Below are 13,858 nucleotides of genomic sequence, written 5' to 3'. Positions count from 1 at the left end.
CACAAAAGATGTTAACAGAGGAAACAAATAAGGTACAGTGTTATTGTGTCAGATGAAAAGCAGAAGACTCTGGGGGCAGGAGATGACGCCAATGGTAAAGAGCTTTCCAAATCTATCTGAAGCCCCAGGCTTGATACCTAGTGACCCAAGTGTGTAAAGCTGCTCAACATATATATATGCATACATACACATACTATATATATACATACATATACATATAGTATATATACTATATATATTTAATATTATATATATATACACACACACACACACAAACACATACTGGTCAAGCTTTTTAAAAATGATTTTGAGGGCCAACAAGATGGCACTTGCTAAGTATGCTGGTGGCCTGAGTTCTATCCCAAAACTCTAGTAAAGGTGGAAGTAGAGAAGAGATTGCAAAAAGAAATTGTCCTCTGACCTCCACAAGTGGCCCATGGCACAGCCACCCACATGCACTTGATAACACACAATAATAGTAAATACATTTTTTTATGTAGTAGATCACTATGTATGTAGCTCTGACTGGCCTTGAATTCTCTGTGTAGATCAGGTAGACCTAGAACTAATAAAGATCTACCTGCTTCAGCCTCTGGAGTGCTGGGTTTAAAGGTGTGCACTACTATGCCAAGTCTTAAATACATTTAAAAAGAAAATACTATTCAAAAAGGAATGGCAATCATCCTGACATAGTGACACACACTTTTAACTCCAGCATTCAGAAAGCAGAAAAGGTAGATATTTGTGAGTTCAAGCCACCCTGGTCTACATAAAACGTTCCAGATGAGCCAGGGCCACACAGTGAGACCCTGTCTTTGAAAGGTAAATAAACAAATAAGGGAATGACAATCTAGTGCCAATAAATAAATATGTAAATAAACACATAAATAAAGGAATGACACTCTAGGACCAGCAAAATGACGCACCAGGTAACAGTGCTTAAGCCACTATCCCCAGAACCCATATCCAAGGTGGAAGGAGAGAATCAGCTCCACAGCTGTCCTCTGGCCTCCAGACATGTACTCTGCTGTAGCACACAAATGTCTACATTCACACTAATAGGAAAATGATACGACAATCTATATTTTTAAACAGAGCCATTTGCTGTTTATTAAGCCTTTAACACTTATGTTTTCATAAAAGCTCATTAGTAAACAAATCTATGTTCAGAAATATTTGGTATTTTAAAAGGCAGACCTGGTTCTGGGAAGCCAGTATTGCCTTATCTGCCTTTCTTACATAGTATGGGCTTTTAACATGTACTCTTGTGAATACTGAAGACTTAAACAGCAGCTGATCTGCCCACAGGAATCTTTATTCTGATATCAAGACATTATCTGATAATCAAAACATTAAGTCAGAAAAAGATGCACAAGTACAACTCTAGCCAGTGACACGAAGTAGATGAACATAGCACCCTAAAAGCCTGTAATATTTGTAAAAAAAATAAAATAAAATAACCCCTAGAAATGGATTGAATGATTATATTATGGAAGAGAAACATTAACAATGCCAATATTGAAAAGTGGTTGAGAAAGTTCAGGGCCAGCCTAAACTAAGGAGATCTTGTCTCAGGGGGGAAAAAAAGCCAATAACTAGTTCAAGAGTGTAGATTAAATTGAAGATCCCAAATGATTCCAAATTCATTGCCTTTGAAAAACTCTAGGTTCTAATTTATGCTCTTCACTTCTGAGATGTAAACTGTGTCTCACCTTTTTGTACATCACTTGCTGCCCTCAGATGGGCTTGTAAGTCTTCCCTGTCTTGAAATGTCGTTACTTGACCCAGTTATTTCCTGTTGGCAGCAAGTACATTACTGTATCCTTGTCCTAATGCAAAGTGTGAAACTTCTGGTAATGTCAGAGAAGACAGATGGTACACAAAAAGGTTTACTCAGCCATCTTGGAGGGCCCAAGGATGTTGTAGTACTTGATCCCTTGCACCAGAGTGCAAACTGGGGAGGACACAGAGAAAGGGAGACTGAAATCTAAGATGAGCCCACTATTTGAAGTTTTTTTTTTTTTAAGTATTTGTTAATGCTGAAAAGGTGTCGGGACATTACACATTATTCCTAAATAGTTTCTATTTGTTTGTTTGCTTGTTTTTATTGTTTGGTTTGGTTTGGTTTGGCTTAGTTTTGGTTTTTTTGAGAGAGAGTCTCACTATGTAGCCCTGGCTGTCCTGGAACTTGCTCTGTAAACCAGGCTGGTCTCGAACTCAGAGGTCGACCTTCCTCTGCCTCCTGAGTGCAGGGAATAAAGGTGTGAGCCATCACATTCTGACTTCCTAAGTAGTTTTGAAAGACAAAAAGTGAAGGGAAAAAATTTAAGGGCTGTCCTGGAAAGAAGCCATGCCAAGTTTTATTTCTAGATGTTAATATATTGTATCCTGGAACCAAAGTAATCTTGCAAGGACTGCATCTGTGTTTCATATCACATTGAAAACAGCATTATGTCCCCAGTACCCATGACATTCGTAGTATGAGTGCCACTATTACTCGGATAGAGCAATCTACATTAAAATACAAACCTTTACCTTTGATCACAAATATTTCTATAAATACTGAAAACTATAAGGTCTAGCACCCATCCAAAATCACAAGGCAGCAAGATCCTATGACTACAAAGTAGATTAAATGACAGACAAAAGAACCATTGGCTTTCCACATAGGATGATCAGATACATAGTGAACATGGAGGCCACCAAAAGCCAGAGAAAGGCTGGATGTGGTGGTACATGCCTCTAGTCGCCAGCAGATCTCTGAGTTTGAGAACAGCCTAGTCTATAATTAAGACCTACATTGGTTGGAGAGATGGTTCAGTGGTTAAGATCACTGACTGTTCTTCCAGAGGTCCTGAGCTCAATTTCCAGCAACCACATGGTAGCTTATAACCATTTGTAATGGGATCTCATCCCCTCTTCTGGTATGCCTGAAGACAGCTACAATGTACTCATATACATAAATAATTCTTTAAAAAGTCAGTAATTAAAGATCTACAGTGGGAAAAACACCAAAGAACTTGAAGTTATAAAGTGTTATTACAAATCTGAGCCAAAAGTAGAAATTCTAGAACCAGACAATGATATAAATAAAACAAGAAATTCGTGAGTGTGTTTTTGGTAGAAAAAATACCAATGAAGTGGTCTTGTTACTTAGGATCTGAATAGTAAGAATAGTCTACCATTCTTATGGTGAATAGTGAGCTAACCCAGACCTGTAATCCTACCAACCTGAGAAGCTAAGTCAGGAGGACTACAAGTTGGAGGCCTGAGTGGACTCCAGAGTTCAAGGCCAGGCTGGATAACTTAGTGAGACTCCATCTCAAAATGAAAAAAAGGTTCAGTAGTAAGGCACCTGTCTATTATACATGAGGCCCTAGGTCCAATCTCTATTACTGGATGGGTGGGAAGAAGAATGAACCACAAGAGGGATAGGATATAACTCAGTGATAGTGTTTGCCTAGCATATGTGAGGCCCAGGATTTGATTCCCAGTACTGAATATCAAAACAGCAGCCAACAGCAACACACTAGAATGGACTATGGAAAGGGGAAAGGGTGGAAAGTATGAAGGAATCTTAATATTTTGGCAGGAAAAGAGATTGCAGACTCAAACTGAATAACAAGAAAAGCTTAATAAAAGAATTATTTGCAAAGATTGAGGGTAGGATATATGAAATTACATGGTTGCATATACCTTTAATCTCAGCACTTGAGAAGAAGAGGCAGGCAGATCTTTATGAATTTGAAGCCAGCTTGGTCTACAAAGCAAGTTCCAGGTCAACTAGCATTACATAGAAACATTGTCCAGAAAATAAAACAAAACAAAAATAATTGAATAAATAAAAATAAAACCTTAAAGAAAAAGACACAAAGATACAAGAAGATACAAAAAGATACAAGAAGGTGTATCTATATGGAGAAGGCTGTCATTTGACAGGCCTGTGGCTCCAGGTAAGAGATGGACCTCCATGGTAACTTCGTAGCAAAGCAAGGTGGGGGTTATAATAATATATAGACAAGCCTCTATCTAGATGACTTTATAGAAGTTGTTCGGATTGTAGGATGTGTTGGCAAAGTTTCCAGGCATCATATCTGTATAGAATAACCAATTATATTTCATTGCATCAGGTTGTTCAGATTGTAATAGGATATGTTGGCAAAGTTTCTAGGTACTATATCAGTATAGAATAACCAATTACATTTCATTGCATCATTTTTTTAAACAAAATAAATCTTTGGACAAAAATAAACACTGGGTGTAATGGTGCATTCCTGCACTCCAGAACTGAGAAAGCCAAGGAGGGGTGATAGTGAGTTTCAGGCTTAGGCAACAAAAGCAAAACCCTGTATCAAAGCAAACCAAGCAACCAAACAAGATAAAACAAAACCCAAACTCACTGTTTAATATTACCAATATTCAGTCACACAATCTGGTTCCATTCTAAAGACAATAATCTAAAAAACACCAAGTATCCAGTAGCAGGACAGCTGTGGGAGACACTACATGGAAAACTGAAACAGTATTAGGAGAATTAAAGAAGACCTAAATAAAGGGAGAGACGTCTAGTTCATAGATTTTTAAAACACTCGATATTGTAAAAATATTCATTCTAAACATATCTATTTATTCAATATAATTCCAATCAAAATACTAACCTCTTTATTTTTACGATGAGCAGAAGCATTCATTTGGATTTCGTATGGAATGCAAATGTCTAAGAATAATCAGTCTCTCTCACACTGTTTTTCTTTCTTGCTCTTGATCAAATCCAGGCCCCACTCATGCTACCAAGAATGTTTAAAAGAAAAAAAAAAGATGAAAATCAGCAGGTGTTTTATATGTGTCAAATATTATTGTGAAATATGGTATTAACAGAGATACTGAAAATGGGACAAAATAGAGAAAACCAAAACAGGTCCATACAGTCGATTTTTTTTTTTAAGATTTGTTTTATGTATAGGAATTCTTTGCTTTTGTGTATGTCTGTATACCACATGCAAGCAGTTTTCTCAGAGGCCAGGAGAGAGTAGCAGATCCACCTGGAGCTGGAATACAGAAGGTGTGAGCCCCCTTGTAGGTGCTGGAAACCAAACCCAGTTCCTCTGCAACAGCAACTAATGCTCTTACCTCTCCTGAGACATCTCTCCAGCCCCATGCACTTGATTTTTTTTTTTTTTTTTTTTACCCAATTGATGCCATAGAGCACTGGTGTAAGGACAGATTTTCTTTTTTTTTTTTTTTTTTTTAAACAGATTACACTGAAACAAAAGAGTCACCATGAATCAAGGCTTGTCTGGGCTACATAATGAATTCCAAGCCAGTATGGCCTCAGTGTGATATCATGTCTCAAAACAAACCAGAATTTCATTGCAGTTGCTATTTTACACAAAACACAACTTCATGTAGATTATAGATCTAAATATGAGTCAAAATAATGGTTTTTTTTAGAGCCAGGCAAGTTGGCACACACTAAAGGCCAGCCTGGTCTACATAGAGAGTTTTAGGCCAGTCAGGGCTATATAATAAGACCCTATTTCAATAACAACAACATAAAATAATTATAATAAAAATTATCATGCAAAGAATATATAAGCATACCGTTTCGGTGTGCAGATATAATATGGAAATGGAAATGAACAGACACACAGGGCAAAGTGTCAGCAGAGTGTATACACTGACCTTATGACAGGAAACCTAGAAATGGCACATCCTTGTGTTTTATATGACAGATAAGGACAGTGATCGGGTTTTTCTGTAACAGTGTAGTTTTTTGATCCAGGAAATTTTTTTTCCAAAGGATCCTTTTCCATTGAACTGAGATGTCAGGGAGAGGAGTAAATCATTAGTTTATACATGTGTCTCCTCAAAGTCACTTTGGGAATGTGTAGTCAGGATTTTATGGTAGGAAAGGACTTAAGTACACACAAAAGCACCAATACCAATGGAAAGGACTTACAGAGATGACTTCAGTATGACTAAGAATTTCTGAACTTGGGGGATGTAACTGTATCTGTAGCCGGCTTGTCTAGTGTGCATGTACTAAGCCTTGGGTTCCATCCCCAGCACTGCATAAAACCAGATCTGGTGTTGCACACCAGTGACTCTAGCACCCAGGGAGTAGAGAAAGATCAGCAGAGGCAGAAGGATCAAAAGTTCAAGGTAATTCAAAGCTACATATGATTTTTTAAAAAAATATTTAATTATATATAGATCTTTTAGCATTCTTTTGGGGGGGTGTTGTTGTTTTCAAGACAGGGTTTCTCAGTGTAGCCCTAGCTGTCCTGGACCTTGTCCAGGTTGGCCTTGAATTAAAAAAATCCACCTGCCTTTGTCTCCCCAGCGCTGGGATTAAAGGCGTGTACCACCACTGCCTGGCTGAAGCTACATTTTTTTTTTTTTGGCTTTTGGCTTTTGGCTTTTGGCTTTTGGCTTTTGGCTTTTGGCTTTTGGCTTTTGGCTTTTGGCTTTTGGTTTTTTCGAGACAGGGTTTTTCTGTGTAGTCTTGGCTGTCTGGAACTCACTCTGTAGAACAGGCTGGCCTCGAACTCAGAAATCTGCCTGCCTCTGCCTCCTGCTACATATTCTTTTGAAGCCAGCTTGGGCTAACACAATGCAACACTGGTCACCATAATGATGATAATAATTTCTTTTAACTTTCAGTAAAAAATGGTCAAGACTTAAAAAAGTACTTTATCAAAATAAAAATTCAAAGTTTATATATATATGCATAAGTATACATAACATTTATTTCAAATACAGTTTGCGTATGTATAATTAAAATGTACATGAAAATTGGAATCAGCATGTTCAAACTGATGCCTTGTCTTTAGATCCCTGGTGTATTTTCTAAATCAGAGAGGATTAATAATGGTGTGGTTGGAACTCATTAGCGCTAAGAGAGAATATAGGTGAAACCATTACCAAGCATCTAGGCTAATTTAGGAAAATTACAGAAGTACTCATTTCTTTTACCCAGAAAGGTACTTCTAAACATGTGCTCTATTGAAAAACAAATACAGCCATGTGCCACATAACATTTTAGCCCTTGGTGGTCCCATAAAATTGTGTTGTTCAGGACTGGAGAGGTGGTGGAGTGGGTAAGAGTATGTATCACTCTGACAGAGGACCCAGTTCAGTTTCCTACCCTCATATTGTACTGCCTACAAGTGCTTGTAACTCTAGCTCCCAAGAATCTGACACTTCCTTTTGGCCTCTATCAGCAGCTGCACTTGTTTGGGCACACACAGACACACAAACATGCACATGATTAAAAATAAAATATTTTTTAAGCTGTTAAAAAAAAAAAGTCCAATCACCCGGTGACACCATAGCCATCTGGTTTGTGTAAGTACTCTCTCTGATGTGCACATAATCGCTCAATGATGCAGTTCTCAGATCATATCTCTGCTGTTAAGCAACACATGACTGTGCACATAGCAGCAGCATTTGTATGCCACACCTCACAAGCCACCCAAATATCAATTAACAGGAGAGTATATAAACAAATTGTGGTATAGTCGTGCAATGTAATATTCTACTCAGTATGCAGCAATTATAGTTTCCTACAGCAATATGGTTACATTTAACAGAAATGTTGGGAAAAAAAAAAAAAAAGAGAGAGAGACTGGGAGATGGATTATGGAAAGATACCTAACTTGAACCTACAATTTCCTCATGTGCCCACACACATGTGAATATTCATAGACACATACCACACAATGATAAATGAATTTAAAAACTTTTAAAAAGAAACCAAATATAAAAGATCATAGATTATGTCATTTCATTTATATGATTAAAAAAAGGACAAACTAAAATATGTTTTTGATATAACTATCAAAGATGTAAAAATGACAGCCAAGGTGGCTGTGATGCTGCACACCTTTAATCCCAACACTTAAAAGGCAGAGGCAGCCAGATCTCTGAGTTCGAGGCCAGCCTAGACTACAGAGTGAGTTCCAGGACAGCTGGTGTTACACAGAGAAACCCTGTCTGAAACAAACAAAAAGAGCAGCAGAAATATGATTGCCACATGCTTAGTGTATGGAAACCTTTGAATTCAAACCCTCAGAAACAAAAGAAAGCATAAAGTAATATAAATACTAGACTGTGGCAGAAGTAAATAGAGCTGGGTGGGTAGAGATGAAAATATTCACGTGGTAGAGTGGAGGATCAGAAATTCAAGGTTATCCTCAGCTATATATCATGCTTGAGGTTAGCCTGAGTTATATGAGCCCCTATGTGAAAGAGATGGGGTGGGGGGGAAGAAGACACAGTATAGGTTCTAAAATAAAATTCCTAAATGAAGGTAGAATCTAGGGTGAGGGTTCTTGTTTTTGGTTTTGTTTTAGATTTTTATTTTACATATATGGATTTTTGCCTTCATGCATGTCTGTGTACTATGTGCACATCTTGTGGCTACAGAAGCTCAAAAATGGTGTTAAATCCTCTGGAACTGGAGTTACAAACAGTTGTGAACCACCCTGTGAGTGCTGGGAACTGAACCTGGATCCTTCCAGAGCATCAAATGCTCTTAATTGCTGAGCCAGCTAACCCCTTTTATATTACAAAAAAAAAAAAAAAAAAAAAATCACAAGCGTAATTTTAGGAGTATTTGACAAATGTTGCTATTAACTGCCAGCTTTGTAAGCTGTCAGCAACAGAAAGCACTTACTGTTACCCCTTTTATACAGGCAAAGTCCCTGTAACAAACAGTAGCAACACAGTGTCAGTTTTGAAAGCTGGCTTTTAAGAATAAGATGTTTCTTTCAACTACTACTTACTTATAAATAATATAGCCCAAACTGACATAAACGTTACACCAACCACCCTGAGTCATATGGGACCCATGGCTTCCTACTTAGAAGGCTCAGAGAGTATCACATTGATGATTTTTTTTAAAGCAACAAATTATGTTTTAAAAATAAATAGCCAGGCAATGGTGGCACAGGCCTTTGATCCCAGCACTCTGCAGGCAGAGGCAGGCTGGTGTCTGAGGTTGAAGCCAACCTGTTCTGCAGAGCGAGAGCCAGGTCAGGCAGGGATACCATATTCACCCAGACAATCCAATTCTAACTTTCCAAGATCTGTAGCTATAAGTTTGATGTGACCTTAATGGAAGGTTTCTCGTAACGACCCCATCAAAAGCAGGAGTGTCTGGACATGAAGCAGCTTCAGACTTTTTTTTAAAGAACAATCTCAGGAGCATGCTACATCCCTTTTTAAAAAAATAAGAAATGGTGATGAGGTGAAGCAGCAGAGCCAGCATGTGGGGAACAGGAGACTTGAGGGAACACTACTGTCAGGAAACTGCATGTATGTTGCAAGGGAGAGATGATGAGACATGTCTAGAGAGGCAGCGCTGGGAGTCTCCTGTGTGCTACTGTGAGGAAGGAGGCAGCAAGACCAGTTGAGGAGCTATTAGTATGTGGAGTGAGGTGGGGTAGGGAGAGATAGATGACAGGCCTTAGTCATTAGGTGGACGGGGGATCATGACATCACCTGCGATGCTGAATTCAGATAAAGGATATTCACAAAAGAAAATTATTAGAGTTGATTTAAAGTTAGAAGCTGCAAGGATCAAGAATATGGTTAGAAGAGAAGTGCTTGGGTTGGGAATTTAGCTCAGTGGTAGAGTGCTTGCCTACCAAGAGCAAGGCCCTGGGTTCAGTCCCCGGCTCTGAAAAAAAAAATTAAAAATAAAATTAAAAAAAAAAGAAAAAGAACAGAAGTGCTTGCTTATTATGAGAGAGGCACTGGGTTGCAGTCCTAGCATTAAAGGAGGAGGAGGAGAAAAGGAGGGAAGAGGAACAAAGGCAGCATACGGTGGGAGGGCATTAATAAGCCTTTCTCTTTTGTTGTTTTTTGTTTTGTTTTGTTTTGGGGATCCCTATCTTTCTTTTACACAAGGAGCATTCCAAAACAGCTGTCTCCAGTTGCTCTGCATGTCCTTTCTTCCTTGGGTTTCCATTTCTTCTGAGCTTCTTCTGACATGGCTTTTGTCCCTACTGCTGCATGGCATTTGTCCTTCCTAAGCTCTCCTGTCACCTGCTGAGCACTAAAATAACATGAGCTTTCAAGCATTTAAAATGCCAACCACCCGCTCAGCATGTGACAATAATTCCTGTTTAAAACTTCTTCTGCTCAAATTCAGCAATATTGCCATCTTCCAGTTTCTACTCTGTGTGGTAACATGCTGCCTCACTTGTAGATCCTCTTCTAAGTGAACACCTTCTCGCTACCTTCATTCAAACGTTCTAGAACTCAGGCTTCGGAGGCAGTGCTAGAGGTCAAGACAATACACACCCATTTTAATGCCTCTAGCTCTCTTCTGTATAGAAAGGTGAAACCCTCAGTTCTTTACTTTAAAGTTATGGAGCAGGCGGTGGTGGCGCACCCCTTTAATCCCAGCACTTGGGAGGCAGAGGCAGGTGGATTTCTGAGTTCAAGGCCAGCCTGGTCTACAGAGTGAGTTCCAGGACAGCCAGGGCTACACAGAGAAACCCTGTCTTGAAAAACCAAAGAAAGAAAGAAAGAAAGAAAGAAAGAAAGAAAGAAAGAAAGAAAGAAAGAAAGAAAGAAAGAAAGAAAGAGAAAGGAGTTATGGAGAGCCATGTGCCACAGTTTAGGACCATGAGCTCTTTGTAGACAGAAATTTCTGAAGTTTCCTTTTCCCATTAAGAAGGTTACATGACAGGGCTGAGGATGTGTGGCTCAGTGGTAGAGTGCTTCCCTAGCCCAAGAATGGTCTGAGCTCAACACTTAGTACTACAAGAAAAAAAAAAAAGAAAGAAAAAAATAAAAGCACGTGGCAGAAAGAAGACTTGAATGCTGTCGTTCTGCCCCTTTCCTCCCGCAGCATGCATGCAGAACGAGAAGGGTCCCTGTGATCCTTCAAGGTTGACATAAAGATGCTGTAGGAGAAAGATGACGGTTGCTTGCTGGCATCATTCAGGCCCATCAGCAGCGCACTGCTCACACCTAGTTTTCTTACTGCATAACTAAATAAACTATGTGTTTGTTCTTAGTCAAATTTAAATTCTCGATGATAGAAGTCTGTACTCAGATCTAGCCCCACCTCTCATTATGGCAGAGTGAGATCGTAACCACCATCTTGACTTTACTCATCATGCACGTGGAGCTAGGAAATCCATGTCCCATCCAGACCTCTCAGTTTAGGAGCCGCGTGTCCATCTGCCTTCTAGAACCTCCACTTAGATGGCTATCTTCAAGAAATTTAAAATGTGCACATTTTCTTACGCCTACCAGTATGAAATAACTAAGATATTTTCTGAAGTATGACAAACTCTTGAAAGAATAAATGTACAGGAGTTGTTTCTAGACCAAATGCGAAGTTAACATTCTCTGTCTGAGATTTCCCTCTCTCTCAATTTATTCTAAGCTTTCCATGTGAACTCACTCATCTAAGCAAGTGGAGACAGCAGTTCAGCATCTCATAGATGCAAAAATGTCTGAGTTGGAGACCATGACTGGACAATAATTAGTGATGGAGATTCCTATTGGTATGTGAGCTCTGTGTAGAAAACTGTAAAGCAACACATTTCAGCTAAGATTTATATTCACCTTCTTTAAAGGGGTAATGTCTAACTCTGCTTTGACTCTGTTTCACTAATGACACACATTTGAAACATAAAGATGTTGACTAATCTTTTAATATACAGTAAGCCAGTCTGGCCAAAAAGCCTGTCTAGGTTCAAACATGGAGTGATCTCACAAGGCAATTCACTATTATTAAACCTGTATAGAAGCTGAGAAGCAAGTGCTCCCTCCCTCCTCCCCCCTTCTCCCTCCCCCTCTTTCTCCCCCCCATGTCCTCGTGTTTGTGTGTGTGTGTGTGTGTGTGTGTGTATACACAACACATGGGACCTACCTTTATTCGTCATGGTGATCAGGAGTCTGTTGTCCAAGAAAATGAGTACTCTCCAGGCCAGAGGCATCAGAAGAATGGGCTGGCAGTTGCCTTTGATTTTACTTCAGAGCTGGGGTGAGGCACAGTGAGGCCACCACAGTTGCAGGGTGAGCAGGTCTCTCTCCTGCATAGTTTAACAGGCTCTCTTCAAGGAGCCTATTTGAAGTTTTCATGAAGCAGGCCTACCAGTGGCTCTTCAAAGGGATGAAGCCTTTTCTTTGAATTTTGGAACTTATATTTCTTAGACTTGAGTAATAGATAATTAAACCACATAATTAGAGTAACACAACTGGAAAAACAGGTTCATAATAGATTCATCTGATTCATGGTCCACACACAGCCCAGCTTCTCAGGCAGAAGTCAGTCACACTGGTAAGCAGCCGTCCCTTTGTAAGTGCTCATGCTGTGGGTGTCAGCCTAGTTTACAAAAGAACAATAAATATGCATTACTACATTATGAGAGGAGGGTGATGATGTTTCTTCTCTATACAGGAGTCTGAACACTATGAACTGGCTCTGTGTTCTCCCTGTAGTAGCTGCCATGTATTTGAAGGGAAGTCCATCACTAACTTTACATTCACTTGTTTCTCATTTTGTGGTACCGGGGTGCAAGTCCAGGGTCTTACCCCTGCTAGACATGCTGAGCTATACCCCCACAGCCTGTGGAGAGCTGTAGGGAGAGAGAAGCTATGTGGTCTCTTCCCTCTGGGTGCTGAGGCAGTTAGGTTAAAGACTCCCTGGCAGTTTGGTTAGTGGAGTGTGGTTGGAACTGATGTAAGCAATGTTTCTGCCTGGTCCTTAAAAACCCCATGGGCATCCTTCCAGCTTCGTTCTTACTATGGTTAGGAGACTTCATATTCCAGGTAGTACAGTTGCAAGATGTCAAAGAGTCACCTGAACAAGATCTGACCCCAAATTGAGAATTAGATTTTTGCAACATTAACTCTGAGATTTGTCAGTCATGGCAGATTGTGTTTATCATAATGAATACATAGTTTACAGCAGCAGAAATGGATAAGATCATTTGCCTATAGGAAAATCTGAATGTCTGTAGAATGTATGTCAATTTGGGGATAGAAAACATTCCCAAACAAAACAAATGTTCATGCTACAACCTTCAGTAATACAAATAGCAAGTATGTGTATATATGCATATTTTTCATCTGTTGCTTATTGATAGGGATATATTTGAGGATATGTGCTGTTAAAGTTCCTATATGTGAGCATTATAGACTGTACAGAAACTAATATAGCTATAACATCACCAGATGATAGAATGTTTTGCAAGATTTATTTATTTTTATGAGAATCAAAATTTGTCTTCATATATGTCTGTGCACTATGTGCATACAGTGTCCTTGAAGAAGAGGACAGTGGATCCCTTGGAACTAGAGGTACTCATCATTTGTGAGCTGCCATATGGGTTCTGGGAACCAAACTTGGGTCCTCTATGAGGACAGCCATTATTAATCACTGACCATTCTCCGGCCTCAAGATGATCCAATCATGTTATGAAACAACTGTTGTGCACATGATCCACTAGTGAACATTGCTTTATATGTATTCAAATGTACTTGACTCAAGACAACATTTTCAGTGGCCAAGAAGAATCCACTATATGTTTCTCCAATCAGTTCCTGCCTCCTCCAAGATAACCACTCTTCTGAGTTATGTCACAGTCACCATCAATTCATTCTGTATTTTTTAACATTTATGATGGATGTAGATACTGTTTACTCCTTGGAAGTCTCTCTTACACACCACGGTATGTGAAATGATGTTGGTGCATGTATCAATAATCTGTTCTGTTGTAATATGTGATGTTGCTTTGTCTGAATTTAACAGTCAATGATTCATTTTCCTCTCAGTAGACATTTGAGCCATTCACAGTTTCTGACTGTTGTGAGAAAAGCTGAAGAATAAAGC

Source organism: Arvicanthis niloticus, chromosome 27 (genome assembly GCF_011762505.2).
Source record: "Arvicanthis niloticus isolate mArvNil1 chromosome 27, mArvNil1.pat.X, whole genome shotgun sequence".
Classification (NCBI taxonomy): Eukaryota; Metazoa; Chordata; class Mammalia; order Rodentia; family Muridae; genus Arvicanthis; species Arvicanthis niloticus.
This window is presented reverse-complemented; position numbering follows the sequence as displayed.